The 16,235-nt window shown below is 40.3% G+C and overlaps 1 protein-coding gene across 2 annotated transcripts in view; it reads left to right on the plus strand.

The window, feature by feature from the left end:
* RPS6KA2 (ribosomal protein S6 kinase A2) overlaps positions 1–16,235 on the plus strand; it is a 296,264-nt gene that overhangs the window by 24,003 nt on the left and 256,026 nt on the right. The gene's annotated exons all lie outside the window — the stretch shown is intronic.

Raw genomic sequence — 16,235 nt, forward strand, 5'->3', positions numbered from 1 at the left:
GCCTTGATTCCTTGGCCCTGTGGGTGCCAAAAAGGTCAGAGCTCCATTCCAGCAGGGCTCTGTGCTAGGTGTCTTCATCCACATAGAGGTGTGCTTGGGGCTTTCTTCTCAAGCAACTGTCTGGGTTCTCCACAAATGCTTATCTCTTGGTGTTAGAAATTAAATACTTTGAGAAGATTGTGTCCAACTTGAATATTTAGGCCTGATATGTATAATGCTGTAAGCTTCTAGGGGAAAATTGAAGGGTTGTTGTAGACTTGCACTAGATGCACAGAGTACATCTGACCTAGAGAATGGAGTTAGGAGATCTGTCAGGGCAGGAGAATGTGGTATGTCTGGGTCTACTTCTATGTCTAATTGCTTTATTCTCTTGAATTTCCTGGTGTCAGTCTTCTTGGCCTTTCATATGTTTTTATCATACTTGTGGGGGAAACCTGACCATGAAACTTTACACCATGCCTCTAGTTTCACCGGGAGAGATTACTACTTCTGAAAATAGCCTGTGAGAAGCAATCTTATTGCAGATACTGACACATTTCTGTGGCTGACAGTCTTGAGTGAATGGGAGATTAACAGACAGGGATCTGAATAGTTTGTGAGTTTGCAGTGTGTAGTTGTTCTATAAACCAAACTTCCTTTAAACATCTGAATCTAACAAATAAGCAATAAAAGCATGATGCCAAATAAATATGACTTGATAGCCAGGCCTTTTGTGTTTCTTGTGCAAGATCTGATTGTGGATATAAAGGTGAATGAAAAGGTGTGACAAAATAACAGCCTTTCTCTTATTTACTGTTTTGAATCATGCTTGGTTTAGGGTTGTGTGAAGACTTTTACTATGTGATAACTAAGTGCTGATAGCTCTACTGAAGATGCAGATTTGTAGAATGGGAATGGCTGAAGGACTAATCCCTTCTACAGAGCGCAGGTGTGGCTACCTGAAGCTTGAAATGCATTAGTGGGACAGGTTTTGAAAGTCGTCCTAGCCTCTGCCACAGATGTCTCTTGAGCCCCATATTTAATGCTAATGCCCTTTGGCTAAGGGAAGACAGCAACTGTATCTGCCAGGATGTTTCATAATGGCTTCAGGTTGACCAAGGAAGCAACTGTAAGAATGCCAGTGGAAGACCTAATCCGCTGCTGTAGTAGGGACCTCTGTTCTTCTGTTGTCTTCATTCTGCTGGATGTATGTCCTCAGTTGTAGAGCTTTGTGCTAGTTGAAATGACAAAAGTGACAAATTGTGATTCTTTAGGTGAAGGTCGTGTTTGTGGTACATGTTTTAAGAAGAGTCTTTGCTCTGAAGGTTGTTATACAGTAGCTAAAAAACCTGCTGGTCTTTGGAGTAAACAGAGCTGCTTTCTGTGCTGGTGCAACAGAGGAAGAGGGTTGTAATTCCATCTTCAGGACATTGAGACAAGGGGGAGCACAAAATTACAAAATGAAATACATAAACCTTTAGCATCAGTTTTAAGTAATGTTAAGTTTGATGGCTTTGTAACAGTAGCAGTGGAAAATTACTGAGGTGCATGATACACAGAAAAAGATGTAGACTACAGCTAGAGAACATACTGAGAATTCTTGTACAAGATAAATCATTATAGTTGACATAGTTTTAAGAAAAACAGTCTAGAAGAACAGGACACAGGGATAAGGAGTATCTGGGAACCACAGGTGCCCAGGATGGGCTACAGTTAAACTAACTGATAAGTAGGAGGACAAGAGGATTATTATGTCTCTGGTGCTAACAAACCAATTAAGCTTGTATAAGCATCTACTGCGTGTGCTGCAAAGGTGGCCAGAAGTGCTGAAGAAGTAAACAACCCTCAGAGACCACCACCACAATTCTGTACATGCGGAGAACTTTCTGGAAAATGAGGTAATCCATATGTAGCCTTATGAATATGTATGTATGACCAGGGAGTATGTAAGGACGGCCCGTGTAGCAATACGGGGACACACATTAGGAGGAGCTATCCCCTGTGTCTCCAGGCACCGCAATAAAGAATACCTGCTTGTCAACTTGAAAACTTTGTTGGCAAGTTTGTTCCTGGAGTTTTCTCTGAATCAACATCTATGTGAAACGGAGCTGCAATCGGAGCTGACGGGTGGAAACAAACACAGTAAGAAGATTCTGGAGTCATGGTTGGACACCATATTAAGCAATGTAGAGGCTGGTGTTGTCAGTGGCAGGACTTGAGCTTACTGAGTTTCTGACCTGCTGTTCTCAAAGATTCTGAAAGAAGACAGCAACCTTTTAAAACAGTGACTGTTCAGCACTAGTGGCAATTCTATCATTCCCTGGTGTTAGTAAGAGATTTTGCTGCACATAAGCAAGAACTGTCAATATATAAAGCTTGCTGGTGAAGGGCAAAATACACAGAGCCATTTACCTCTTTCCCAATCATCATTTTATTGTTATACTGGGAAGAAAGATGCCATGCTATATTGTAGCCTTCCTGTCACTTCCATCACTGCATTGATCCTTTATTTCATAGTCCTATAGCAATGCAATGGAAAAGAAATAATAACAATGTGGGAGATGTTAGTGCTTTACACTAACAACAGGTGTGGATGTAGCCTTTACTATGTCAACATTGCTACTTGCACCCACGTTCAAGTTACAAACAGAAGTATTTCAGTTTGTGTCTTCTGATGTTTGATAGTGCTCCTGAACTCAGGGTCTCCTTGTCAACATGGAAAGCTAGTCATCCTGCAGATCAACACAATGATGACAAAGAGGATACACAAATAGTGCTGTGGGGGAACTTATTTCTTTGTAAATGACTTCAGACCTTTAAAACTGTGAAAGAGAGCAAAGGACAATGACTGTACTTCTGTTTCTTTAAAACAAACTACTTGCCAACGAATTGACATTGCTCTCAAATTTTCTGGTGTGTGGTAAGTGGTTTATAGCTCAGCATGTTATGGGTATTCTGTGGATCCTTCTAAACTAAACATCTGTTGCACATTTTTCTGTGGTCTTATGGGACCTGAGATGCTGGTGTTCTCTATTCTGTATTCTAATCTACTTCAGCTGATTGTTGCCAGCAGTGGGAATGGGCAATTTATGCACATACTTACATTACCCTGTTGTTCATAATCTTTTTTAATTTTAGCACCAAGATCATGTTGTACAGGTTGGATCTCTCTTGTTAGTAGTTTAGCTCAGTATTGCATCTTAAGGTATATTCTCATTAATTAAAGAAACTCAAGATATTAATGTCTTATGTTACGTAAACGAGGATCACAAATAACAGGAAGTATGGTGACCACTAAGTGGATGTATTCATGTGCACAAAAATCATGCTAATGACATCAGAACTACCTCTTCCTCATAGTCTCTGGCCTTGATGTGCCATTGTCTCTTGGACATTGCTTTGTAGAAAACACTCAAGGGAGAGCAGTAGGTAAAGTATTGCAGTGGCAGCTGACAATACACTGAGGATTACAAGAAGGCTTAATGGCAATGCTTCCACTAGCACTGGTTGGTGTAGCATCTGTGCTTTGCATTATGGCAGTTTTTTCTTCTTGCTTTATATCCGCGAATACTTGCCTATGAAGCAAGATGTCACCTGGATTCCTGCTGTAGTAAGTAATTGTTCAGCTCCAGGAGTAAGCAGTTAGGTTTCTGTGTTGCTTTGAGTTTGCTCCTGTGATCTAGCTTCCATGATTCATACTCCTGCTTGCCAACTGGAATTAGTGTAAGGTTTAATTAAATGTGTAAAACATTTTGAACTTACTGAGTCATTTTCCTGAAATATGGCTTGTTATGCTGCGTTTAGCTGACAGACTTGTACACCTCTGACTCTCAGAGCCAGCTTTGATTAAATAATTGGCTCTGGGTGGGATGGGTGGGATACTTGGTTTACATACTGTCAGCCTTGAGGTAACTGTATGAAAAGAATAATTAATTTAAAAATGCTCAAGACTAAAGGGGGTATACTGAATGTGCAAATGAAAATTGTGGTGTTTGCTTTATGCTCATTGTAGAGTTTGAAAATCCTGGAAGCTTTGTCAAGGTAAAGCTTATATAATCCTATTGATGAAAAGCTATGCAGAATACAGCTCTGTAATGGATGGAAACTTGGTGCATGGAATCAGACTCTACAGCTCAAGGAGAGTTACAAAGCAGATATGTTTATTACGGCACCAGGTGTAAGGGGGATTGCTCCTCCTAGCTTGCACACGGGGGGTTAAGTGAGCAGTTATTTATTACACACAAACATGCGTATTCATTAGATTCCCGAGAGTGTGGTGGGGCTGTTACAATTAGTTGCAGGAACTCATAAGTCTCCTCCTTTTGGCGCTTGCGTACTGCCCTCCTGTGGTCGTGCACAGGGGTCTTCATGATGAAGTAGGCAGTCTTCCTCACGATGTACTTTTCACCTATGGCACAGTTGGATGCCTCAGTAATCGCAAAACTAGCTAAAAGCAGCCACATCTGTAACTTTCTGACAGCTGACAAAGTGTTAGAACAGTATGACCTTCGCACAAAATTTATTGCAAGCAAAACAGGACAGGTAGACAAGGAGTATCCGAAGCTAGCAGATGCTCGGGAGGCACTGTCTCCAAACTAACCGATAAGTAGAAGGACGGGAAGAAATAATTCACTCATGTTAGTAGGGTCACTAAATTCTCACTACAGACTTACAACACAACCATTGTTCTCTATCTTAGACCTAAGTTAACAGTATTTTAACCCTATGTTTTCCAGGCAATAGCTTTCCTTATATCAAGCCTAGTTGAGAACTGATTCCCTCATGACTGAGAGACATAATGAAGCGTGGGTTTTGTCACAATGTATTTGGTAGAGTATATATGTTTACATTCATCTGTAACTGTTTTTCAGAAAGGGACAGAAAAATGTAGGTGTGCAGCTGTTCTGTGACCTTCATACTTGGCCATGCTGGGGTCCAGTGTGGACATCAGTGAGATGGTGAGAAACTGCATGGTCCCATGAGTAAACAATCAGAGATATGGCATAAAGCTGGTTGTTTGTCTAAGGGTATAAAAGCTCACCCTCTTGTGGCTACGGGAGAAGCCTCACCTGTGGGTGGATGCACCATGCAGGAATTTTCCCGATTACCTGAGACTCCTGGCTTTGGCTGCAGTGGGGCTTCCGAGCTGGAAGTGTGGGCCTGGATGATGATTTAGTGGTAATTGGTGATGTATTTCTTCTTAATCTTGGTTCTTTCTATGCAGTTATGGTTTGATGCATTGCTGGCTTTCTTCAGTACTTATATACATATATCTTTGATTTGCTTTATTGTACTTATTTTCTATATATAGAGATATTTACCTGGCTTGCATTAGTGTGCTTGTTTTAGTGTGCTTGTTTAACTGTGTGTATTACACAGCTAGTGTGTGGTCATTTTATGGCTTACCCTGCCTGTCAGCAGAGCAAGCTTCTATCCCTGGAACCATGCGACTTCCCTGGATTTGAAATGGGAATTTGAAAGCCTATATTCCATTTGGACAGGGAAGCAGTTCTGCTCCTGAATATCAGGGTATCAGCCAGGAGTCCCTTTAACATTGTGATTCCTGGATTCTCAGTTTGACTTCTGTGGCTCATCAGTTCTGCAGTAAATCCCTTTTGTAAATGTAACTTCAAGACCCTGAATGTTTTAAGCTCTGTGGCAGAGAATAGAAAACTAGGTGTAATGTCTGAATTGAGATAAAAGAAACTTTAAGTTCAGCTTCTGTATAGAATAACTGTTTATATCTTAACTTGTTGATGATTCACTGTGACTGATCAGATTAGGAAGAAATTACTTTCCTTTGTTCTTGCAGATTTTACCAGGTTATGCTGGTCTGCTAACAGCTCTCTTGAAGCAGCCTAACTTAACCCATCCGCTTTGGGAGAAAATTTCACCAAGTTTCTTTGAAAAGCTTCAAATACGTATTTAGTGCCAAACTTTGTATACTGGCAATGTACTATAGTGACATGAAATTTTCATCCTTAACTTTTCAAGTGGTATAGATGCTAAGTAAGTAAATGTGCACTGTGCTCTGATTGCAAGGACAGGTTGGGATGGTAAGGCAACACATTGCTTCTCTTGAGCCTGAAATGTTCTATCTTTGCACCAGAGTTCTCTTTCAGGAGTATCTAGAAGCTACAGAAAGTGCTTCTTGCATGTTTGAAGTGGTAGCTTCATCAGTTTGCAAGGTTTGGTGCTGGGACTGGTGGTCCTTGCAAGGTGGTGTAAGGGGATAGGCACAGGGTGTCTTCCTGGAAGCTATCTGACCCTTAACTCCCATCTGCTGTGACTGCAGTTGATCCTCTATTTCTGAATGAGTTGAAGTAGTCTTAAAAACTAGAAATGCCCTCTAGATTTCTGCTATGCTATTGTGTTTTTTTTTGTTGTTGTTGTTTGTTTGTTGTTTTTTTTTTTTTTGTAGTGGCCTATATGTGGTACTTGTTCTCCAAATATCCCTGCATAACTTTCTTTGTGTTGCTTTGAAGGTAGTAAAATACTTTAATGTATTTACACTAGTATCTTGGTGGCCTTTAAAGGTGCATTACAACTACACTTATGGACAACAAGTGAACAAAGTGAGTGTTGCTGTCTGGTGACTGAAACAACTGAGTATAAGTGGGCACTTGAGAGCTTTGCTTGTAATGCTGAATGTGAGGTAGAGGTGCCTCTGAACTAGCCAAGTTAACTTTTTTCTCTGCTGTAGCTAGTAAGGGAGAGAACTAGTTGCCCAATATCAATCTACAGAGCCTCCTTTTACATTTGTTAACTTATTCCAAGCAGAGAAATCCTTGCCCTTGCTGAAAGTCTTAGCCTTCAGCTTCATAGAAAGAAAGCCAGCTAAATACTTACTAATATATTAGACTGAAACAAGAAAAGTATGCGTGCAAACCAAATGTTCTCATGTGCTTATGCAGGCTAAATTGAGCAGAGCTTCTGATAATTCCCATTGAGCAGTATCCCATTGTGAATATCTCAGCTATACAGCTGGGATGAGATCAGTGCCAGGTCCTGGGGTAGAAAAGGACTGTTAAAACACTGCTTTGCCTAGCTTGCTCTTACTGCCTTTTTTCATTCTTTAAATAATGTTGATGCACCCTGCATGAACAGTTGGAAGAGCTTCTTCCTGTGAGGTACAGCAGCTCTGTATCTCTGGCTGTTAGCTGAGCAAGTGTTTAATGACACGATAAGTGCTATACAAGGCAGATGCTGACTGCAGGAGAACCAGCGTAGGTCTGTTTTCTCTAACTGTCTGGATATAATGGCTTGTGACATTTTGGAAGGAATTTAACTTGCATAAGGGTGTTCCTGTTACAGTAACAAAAGACCTTCTCAAGGGTGGTGAGCACCTGCAAATCCTGTTCGTTTAGTTGTGGCAGAGAATACAGGTGCTGGATGTTGTCCCCTGGGGCAGCTGTAGTGTGAATGTCTGAATTTCTGTCTACAGCTGGCAGAGAGAACTTGTGCTTCATCTGTCATACTGGGCAGAGAAGCACTCTGACATTCTGTGCTAGACATCTGGAGATGTCCTGATATGAAGTAGCTTTTCCTGCACGGTTTCTCTTGGCTACTATTTCTTCTGCAGTTATTAGGCATCAGGAAATGGCCAAACATACTGATCTTGGTCACTTGATTTTATGGTCACTTACTTGCATTACTAAAACTGCCTTTAATCTCTCTGTAAAAGGCAAGGAAAAGTGAGATCATGTAATATTAAATTTCTTTTTTTTTTGTTAGGTTTTTCACAGCCAAACAAGTTAAAAGGTTTGGGAAAATATAATGAAAGCTAGGTCTTATGGTGTAATGAAAACTAGATCCCTTAACCTGATCTAACGAATCTAGAGTTTAAGGAAGATGTGAAACGATGGAAGTCTTGCTTATGGGAGTTGGGAGTGTATAGCTTTTTGTAGAGAAGTTTCCTTGTTTATGGTTTCATCATCAGTAAAACCCTTCAGCCTTTCAGTATCTGTCCTGGGGACTGTTTCTGAGCTTGATTAGCTGACTTCATTAGAAAGTTAATGATTGAAGGCTGTATGTGTGCTGCAGCACACATACAGGGGACAGAGACAGCTGTTCTCCTTAGGAAGAAGAGGCCTGGCTTAGGACCCAAGGTTTTACATGCAGATTTGAAGAACAATGAGTTTTTTTTGATCTGGGGAAAAGTATTGTCCCTACGAGGCTAGGAAGAGTGAGTCTGATGCGCTGCTTATGGGAGAGTCAGGTAACTGCTGACCTGGACATCCAAGTCTGTCTGCATGCTGCATGTGGCAAGTTATTGTAACATAAATGGGGCAGAAGCACAATGTATACTTTGTCTCTTATCCCGATACATTATATTCTTGTAAAAACCACACTGAAATACCAGATAACATGATGTATGCTTCTTACCAGGTACTGTTCTGTAGCTGCTTGTGGTCTTTCTGCAGTTGTGGGATAGAAACATTCAGTACCAGCAGTAGCTAAGGGCTGGTAGCATGAGCTTTAGCTAATGAGTCTGTACTCAGTGTCTGAAGACCCTAACCCTTGCTTCTTTGGTTGTATTGGTTTACTTTCTTGAGCTAGCTAGGCTGGAGCTAGCAAATAAACAGCAGTCACATCAAACTGCAGTTTGGATGTGCCTGCAGGCTGTTGCCATGGGGGCAAACATAAGTCTGATTTTAAAGGATTTTACTGAAAACTCCCACACTCTGAGACTGCGTGACCTGTAAGCAAGCAATTGTGCAGCAGTTTGTTGTCGAAGGATTCCAGGGTTGATAGACTTGATTAGATCTTCAGCCTGTAATATTTAAAGTCACACTGATGGTACATCCCCCGTAATAACTCTTCAATATTGTGGCCAGCTTCAGTCACACTTGAAAGAAGGGTAGGCATTTAGATCTCTCTTCTCCAAGGTTTTGTTGAAGTTGACAGATGAACAGCAATAAGATTCAAAGCAGTGCCCTATTGAAAGGGAAAAACAGATTTGTACTTAGCCACAAGGCATTAATTACATGCAAATCAATGATATGAGCAGGCTAGGATGCTATGTCTCTTTCCAAAAAGGCAAGAGAAAGAAAGGACTCCAAGGGAAAATGGGCATAAATCTGTTGAGAAATGGGCTGCATTAGTTCTACTTCTTGCAGGAGAATTTTGACTTGCCTTTCTTTCTTGGAAATCTTATGTTCCCAAAAATAAAATGTAGTGATGGACTTCTGTGCTTGTTTCCCTGCAGAAACTTGATAGCACTCATTGCAGCTACATGTTGACTTGTTAGTTCTGTACCTAGATCAAAGAAAGGTTAAAAACTATCTCAGCTTTAAGAGAGAATACATTTAAAGACAAAACATGTTTCTGTAATTTTTGTCTGTGAAAACAAAACGCAGATTCAATTCTTGTTAATTGAGTGCTTTGCACATGCGAGTCTTATTTGTTTGGGAGGAAAGCACAGTGCAGTGGTCTGAAATATGAATTTTCAGCGTGTTCCTGGGCTGGCTGAGCCCTGTTGTGCAGCGGATGAGACTGACATCTAGTGCAGGTTCAGCAAAACTTACTTTAAAATCAGGATGTTGCAAAGCTTTTGATATTTAATAAGTTACCAGTTCATATGTCAGCCCACTCATGCGCCTCACTCATCTTTTCCTATCAGCACTGTTTCTGTAGTGAGCAGTGCAACCTCAGTTACCTGATACTTTGACAAGTGTGGTCCTTTGTTACCTGTAGTGACTCTTCCCTAGCTGGCTGAGTTCGTATTTGCTTTATGTCAAAGACCTACTTCTGAATTTATATCAAGACAGACATTCACCATATTTGCTAAAGATGGAACTATGTCAGTTGTATTACTATCACTTTGGGCATCGATAATGATGCTTGTATTACTGGGACTAATGCAATACAATGCCTCTTAGTGGTAACTGAGTGCCTTATCTTCTTGAAGGGAAAGAAAGCAGATCTTGCGGAGTTGAAATGAACCCCAGAAGCAGGGTGAAACTTAACCATGGTAATTAAGTATTTCTAGTCTTGAAGTTAAGCTATTGCAGAGCTTCCAGATACATTTTGTATATCTCTGTTTTAAACTACTTTGTGATGTGTCTTGTATCCTTATACTCTAATAAACTGGATATGGTACAAGTTTGTTGCAGGTAAGAATCAGTGATTCTTAGAGAATCAGAATAATAGTTATATATATATAATATATACTTTATTTTAGCGGGACTTTATCTTAGTTCTCTCCACAGCCATACCCTAGCCATGTATTAAAAGAAGCACCTTCCCCTCACCTCCAATCCTGCACCCAAAACAAATCACAACCTGTAATTAGCCCCTTTCTACCACAGAGTCCCAATCCATTCTAACCTGGGGAGTGGCTTCTGCTTTGAGCCTGAGCTTCTGGAGACTGCTTCCAGCCTGAATGATTTGAAGAATGGGGGTTTGGCCTCCTTTATCCCACTGTTCTAGTTTTAAAGAGTGAGGAAGGATTCAGTCTCTGTTTCTTCTTAAATCGCAGCCTTCTATGAAGGTGCAAGGGAAGTGCTAGTTTTTTCTTAACTAGATAAACAACCACTTTATCGATTCTTGCACGGGACTGAGAACGTCATCACAGGGCTGCAGCAGTGTTGCAGACCACATTAACTGTGATGCAGTGCAGGGATCTGACAGGGAGACTGGCACTAGGTAGCTTGGGTGCAGTTGTCAGTTTTCCTTTGATAGGGTTGGAATGCAATTTGGGATGCTGTGCTTGAGTAGGTGACACATATTAGTCCCAGTGTCATAGAGGTCAGTTCAGGTCAATGCAAAGCAGGGCTGCAGTGAGACACCTTGATATTTTTATTATACACATTCATATTACCCTTTTCAAATTTCTTAGTTTTAGCTATTTTATCTTTTAAGCCTCTTGCTTAAATCTGCAGCAACAGCAGTGCCATGAAGGGTAGCTCATCATGAGGTTCTGAGCATGTTTGTTGCCATGAGATGTCCCCTTGGAAAGAAATGCATTAGCGGGGAAAGACTCTTCACCTCATCTCCTTGTGCATGGTGACCTCTGCCAACAAGCCACCTCAGAGGTACTGTGCCACTATGCTGCAACAGGAATCTTGAGTTGTAGCGCATAGCTATAACCTATAACTAGAGCAATGGAGTTACTCCGGAAAAAATGAGTAAGCTTGTATTAAGCCTGCAGTAACTTTATCCAGCAGTAGAGGTCTGTCTTGTTTGGAAAAAGGATTTTTATCAGTTAAGGAATCATTCTGAGAGAACTTAAGGGGCTCTTCAGTGACTTTTAGGGTGGGGTTTTCTTTTAGTTTCTTTGAATACCAATTTAAACTTTTTTAATAAGAGCTGGTCTGAAACTAGTACATGCAGTTTAGTGGGTCACGCTTGCCAGCAGGTGGGAAATGTTGGCAGTCACAGGGCTAGTGTGAGAAGATGTAATTGGAAGCTTAAGCCTGCACCCTTTCACCAGTTCTGGTAGCTGAGAACAAAGCTAGAAACTACTGGCAGGTTTAGAAGTGTGGGTGACTAATCACTGAGACAAACCACAGCTGGGAAGTGAGCTTGTCCTTCTCTTGAAGCTCTCAAGTCAGAACTGAATTCCTTCCCCAAAAATAGGCTTTAGCCAAACCTCAGCTATTTGGCTTCAGATAGGCACAAGTGGGCAAAAGTTCACGGCCAATGTTAGACAAGAATTGTTATAGTAGATTATCACAGTTGTTTCTTCCAATCTTAACTCGGAAAATTACAAAGTTTTTGCCAGAATTTCTTCTTTCAACCCAAATTGGCTGCAAGTATTCTTCATGTGCAACTATTTGTGAAATCAACAAATGGAGGGACTCTACAGGTTAAAATTTGTTTCAGAAGACCCTAAAAAGCACAGGTCTCCAGTGTGGGCTTCCTTTGTTATTTAAGATGCAAGCCTCCTCTAGTTCTGGCATCAGTATGCCCCACAGTATGTGATCTTTCCTTCTTTAACCCTGGGTTGTACTGTCCTGGTATAATACTTCCCTCTAAGGTATGGTGTATTTCACTGAGCTACTGGAGGCTTATTTTGGGTCTTGCTGAATTCGAGTGACCTCAGCCCAAACACATACACTGTCATTTGAATCAAAAAGATGATAGTTCTGCTAATAATCTTTCCAGTAAAGCATCCTACAACTTGGTTAAATAAATACTGTACAGACGGTTCTCTTGTTCCCTCCATCCAAACTTAATGCATGTTTGCTATTAATTAATACAGAATTCAAAAGCCTGTTTCCACATTTCTTCTTAACTTTGCAGATAAGCATTTGAGAGGGGCAAAATTCCTCTGCAACATCATGACCATAGATGAACTGGTCTCTTGCATTACAGAGCAAACTTGTTAAGTCTTAATGGTGGCACTTCACGTACTTGTCCATACAGAACTTTTAAATGGCGTAAACAGTGCAAAATTCTGTACAAATTAGTTGGATATCTGAAAACAAATTTAGCTGAAGGCTACTGGGTTTTGCTGTAAGTGCAAATACAGTCCTTGATAAAATGGATCTTGCAATTGCCTAAATCAAACTGCAGCTTATTTTATTGCTTTTTCTGATATCAGTTTAACTGTGTGTTGTAAATACAACTTCGGAATAATCCAGTACTGATAGTGTTTCTTCTGCCTCATTGCTCTTAAAAATCTGAATCCCCCACCACTCCTGAAAGATGAAATACCTAGGAGAAGCTGTGAATTTTCCAAGCATTAATCCCCTTGTGCATTGTTTTCAGGTGACTTTATTTGGTATGGTTTTACTCTAGGTTATGATCCATTGCTGGAATTACCGGAATCATAACAGTATAATTACAATTACCTTACCTGAGATGAGACGATGATAAAGGCAATGGGAAAGTTGTCTTTTTTTTCTTTTTACCTATGAGCAAAGAACTTCCGTTTTATCCTTGTGAATGCAGAATATAATATCATATTTTTAGTACATCCACATAATATCACAATAGAAGAATAACAGGTTATTTATTCAAGGGATAAAAAAGCACTGGAGGTGAATAGAAAGATTTCCAAAGGAATCCTCAGTATTGCTATTCCTAGAAATCTCTTTCAAAACACTTATCAGTATGCAGGTACAGCCTTGTGCGAACTCTTGTGCCACTGTGCGTACCTGTGTGAGGTGCAGAATACAGGCTTTTGAGCATCAGCCCTCTTCCTACTTGTGAAGTGTACAGGAGGTACCACAGCAGGAGGAAATGAATAGGCTGTAACAGCAGAGCTGTGACACTGTGCTGACTTTTTTATTTGGAGCTCTATTCAGATCCAGTCATTTCATCTTGAACAAAGCAGTAAAACAGCCATTGAAATGAAATGTTCAGTGGAAAATTATTAGAGGAATGAAAAGAAACTTAGATGAGGAGATTGTAAGAATATTAAACCTCTTTATATTTTAGTTATATATTAAACCTTTAGTTAAAGGTGAAGCAAATGAGATATCTTTCTTGGTTTGTGTTTTCTGTTTTTGTGTAGAGAAGTGAAGATCAACACATTTGAGGCAATTTTAAACTCTTCTTTCCTGTGTGTAAGTCTAAAATGTGCAAGAATCATGAGTAAAATAAAAATGCAGGCAGATTCAAATGAATGCTAATAAACTAAGAAAATAGAACTAAGTATGTGTTTTATTGTAAAGGGAAGATGTGACATTTCCAGTTGTGTGTTTCTCAGTTTATCTCTGAAGTATCTGGTTGAAGCCATGTATTACTCTCTGTATCCTGAATAGCTATGAGCAAGGCATTAAGGGTCACTGGTATAATAAGCAGGTTTTGTAACTCTGAAAATGTGTGCTTTCAGATCATCTGTAGTCTTAGAATTGTTAGACTGTTAAAAAAAACAAACAAAAAAAACAATCTAAAACCAAAGATGTTGAATCTGTTTGTTAGAGCACTTGAAATGTATGGTAGGATATAAGTCTGAACCTAAGGCGTTCACTTTGCACAACAGGCTTTCCTGGTTCACCGTGCTAAGGGATTACCCACAATGTGAATTCATCTTTGCACTGATTATTGTAATAAGGACAGGATATGGTATAAAAGCTTATCCATTCTCATACCAACTTAATCACCTGGATTACTCTCTTGGATTTACTCAGCCTGAGTTATTATGAGTTTGCATGAAATCTCCTGAAAAAGCTCTTGGCTGTTGGAAAGATTTGCAAATGGCTAAACTAAGCATCTTTTAACAGCTGCTGTGTACTGATGTTGCTTAAAAAGTCTTGAAAACAGAAATAACCTTGAAGGTGGTTTGCATTTATAATACACATTTAGGGAAAGTACATGGAGGTATTTTACTCTCAAAACTGAAAGAAGTGAAAGAAAAGTCTGTATCAAACCTTGATCACAGTGTCCAAAGTCACAGCAGAATATGGAGTGAATCCCTTAAAACCTTAGCTGTAAGACTCCTCAAGATTTGGGGTATAACAAGTTTCAAGTCATAAAGTAAGCTTCACTCTTTCTTACGAAGTCATCCTTATTTAGAGTACCTCTGCATCTAGAACTTTTCCAACTGTGGTGTGACAATGGCTCTTTCTTGTTTTAATTGAACAGGTATTCTTCTGTATCTGGTATAAAGGTGGTGTGGACACTTCTTGATTCAGTGTCTGGAAGGGTAACTTGGGGCTGCAGGGAGACAAATCAGGTTCTATGCAGAAGCTTATTTCCTCGCTTTTATTGCAGTAGCCCTTGGTATTATTTCCTCAGGAAGGTGCCTCTGTTGGGTGTTTGGGGAGGTGTGAAGGGAGGGCATAGTACATGTGAACTGTTCTGAGAGCTTGAGCAAGGTCTGCCATAGAGTGATGTTCACTAATAAGAGTAAGGGGGGGAAGCATGCAAAGGCTGCTGCCTGTAGTGGGACTTCCAAGGCCAAACTGTTGGATTTTGGCACTGGTTATTTTGGAAGGGGCATGGAGCTCTGTTTTCCAAAGTCAAGGCTTTTGGTTTGCTACCATGTATTTAGTGCGATCTAAAAAACAGGCAATATCCACTGTGTTCTGCTTCCTTGTTTCTCTTCCTCAAGGTGGCTCTTGGAGTTGGCGTATCAGGACAAGAAAGGAGAAAGATGTCTCATACCTCTAGCCTTTTGAGGAGTGGGAGGGGAGAGAAAAGTTTTTTCTGCAATCCGAGCTTCTTGATCGAATATAACCTTTTATAACAGAAACTACCAAGATGTATAATAGGGTTGCAATTTATGTTCCTGCTGTATGCTTGCTGGTGGCTTTTATGGCGTTTTCACAATCTTGTTTTTATAGGTATCTTGGATTCTTGTCCATCTTGCACAGTGAAACTTAGAAAATGTTTTTTATCAAAATTGTACCCAGAGGCTGCAAGCATATAACACACCAACGAAACAGCCTGTCCCACTGCTTGTGTTCCCCAGTTGCCAGTTTTGAAACCATTTCTTGAAATAAGGCTTGGCATCATCTTGATGTTGTCCTGATAGGATGTTTCTCAGAAAACTTGTCTGCTCTTCTTCACCATCAGACTGAACACCTGATAGCAAGAATATTTTCTGAATGATTTCACCAGGTCTAGTGCTTGTCTTCAACTGTTGGTTTATCTCAGTGGCTGTCCTGAGCCACCTTTTCTCATGACCAATACTTTGGCACAACTTACACTTCTGTTCTGTGGCATTGTCAGTGTGCTTTTTCAGTAGGACTTGGACTTCCTCATGGGTGCATAGCGGCATCAGTTCTCAGAGTTTGGTTCTGCATTTTCCTGCAGCTGTGAATTGCCTGTCATGTTTGTCTGTGCTGTGAATACAAACCCTTGCAGTTAAGTGTGTGCTTAAATTCAAACCTCTGGTTTCCTTAGCTCACTCCAGGCCTTGACACTTGTTGGAGGCTAAGTACATGTGCCTCCATAGGAGTGGAACCTTGCAGTATCTTTTGAGAGTGTGTTACTTGGGATCCTGAAGAATGGGACAGCAAGAAAGCAGAGGAGAAACCGAAGTTCTTGTGGTAAGGGAATGATGCAAATGGCAGAAACAAGATACAGGTAGAGACAGACTACAACTACAGAATTGAGGGTGGGGTTTTCTTAGCTGCAGCTACTGTGAAATATTTATGGTATAAAAACAAGGGATGGAGAATTGGGAGTGACTGTTTTGAAGAAATTCCCCTCATAGTACATTTTTGTGTAGCCTCACACATGCTGACTCTTCGAGCACAATAGTAATGATCAGGGTGGTAGCTTGATCATGTAATGACTTTTAAATAGATTATACTAGCTGCTTTTAGTGTGTGCTTCATTCTTAAATATAGTGATTATCC

The sequence above is a fragment of the Pezoporus flaviventris genome, unplaced genomic scaffold, assembly GCF_033815535.1.
Source record: "Pezoporus flaviventris isolate CSIRO_AGI_PZ_B2104156 unplaced genomic scaffold, CSIRO_AGI_Pfla_v1 ptg000066l, whole genome shotgun sequence".
Classification (NCBI taxonomy): domain Eukaryota; kingdom Metazoa; phylum Chordata; class Aves; order Psittaciformes; family Psittacidae; genus Pezoporus; species Pezoporus flaviventris.